General features: G+C 58.6%; 1 protein-coding gene across 1 annotated transcript in view; it reads left to right on the plus strand.

Annotated features, from left to right (window-relative positions):
* Positions 1-435: 435 nt before the first annotated feature.
* The window catches only part of MID2 (midline 2), a 107,388-nt gene continuing 106,847 nt past the window's right edge, over positions 436-976 (plus strand). Inside the window, exon 1 of the mRNA XM_004379754.3 lies at positions 436-515. The gene's annotated coding sequence lies outside the window, so the exon portion shown is untranslated. The remainder of the gene's footprint in view (positions 516-976) is intronic.

Here is a 976-nt window from a genome sequence, read left to right on the forward strand (position 1 = left end):
CTTTTTCCTTTGGTGGCTTTAATCCATCTCCACAACTTCTGCCCGAAGCCAATAAAACACAGCCATTCTCCCTTTGTAAAAAGAAAGAGGGGTTGGGTTTCCTTCAATTGTCTGCCCCTTTCTGTCTCCTCCACTATTTTTGTTTTACGTACTTTGTAGTTAACTTTACATAGAGCAGCTTCATCTGAGGACCTGTGCGGTGGACCCCAGACACTTTCTTCTCATTGCCCATTGCAACAGGCTTTTTGTTGTTCTAACCTGGGGGTGCTTGTGGGGCGGGGCGGGGGAGAGGAGTGGTGGTGGCGGGTGGGAGAAGAGTTTGGTTATAGTCTTCCTTTCGCATTCCTCACACATTCTGCTCTCTCTCTCTCTCACACACACACACACACACGCGCGCACGCATACACACACACACACACACACACGCATACACACACACGCCCGCTCGGGCCCCTCTCGGTGTGTCTTCCTTCAAGATGACAGGGCGCTGGAGAAAAGGCCGCTGGAATCAGCTGGTAGGTACAGTAGTAACCCGAACCCCACCCACCCGCTGCCTTTGCTCGCTCAGGTTTCTCCGGTCACTCCAGCCAGTGGAGAAAACATGTAAACGTGCCTGCAGAGGAGGGGCTGGGGGAGCCAGGAGCGGCGGGGGCGGCGGAAGGTGAGGCCGGGAAGGTGGCCGAGCGCCCCTCCTGCCCGGGCCCTGCCTAGTCCTCCCTCGGGGCGTCAGCCCCAGCCCTGTTTGCCCCCACCCACCCCCCTTTTCGAAGGGATTGCCTTTCTCTCTCTGCGGCGGCGGAAATGACAGTGTGGTGCTGCCGTGGTGTCGTGGTGCTGCTCCTGGACTGAGGGTCGAAAACTCTTTAAGTTTGGCTTGAGAGATTCAGCCGAGGCAACGTTTCGGCCGCCGTGCTGTCCCTGGCGGGGAGCGCAGGCGGGCGGATCCCGGCTGCTGCGCGGCGGCGGCGGCCAAGGC

The sequence above is a fragment of the Trichechus manatus genome, unplaced genomic scaffold (genome assembly GCF_000243295.1).
Source record: "Trichechus manatus latirostris isolate Lorelei unplaced genomic scaffold, TriManLat1.0 scaffold00068, whole genome shotgun sequence".
Classification (NCBI taxonomy): Eukaryota; Metazoa; Chordata; class Mammalia; order Sirenia; family Trichechidae; genus Trichechus; species Trichechus manatus.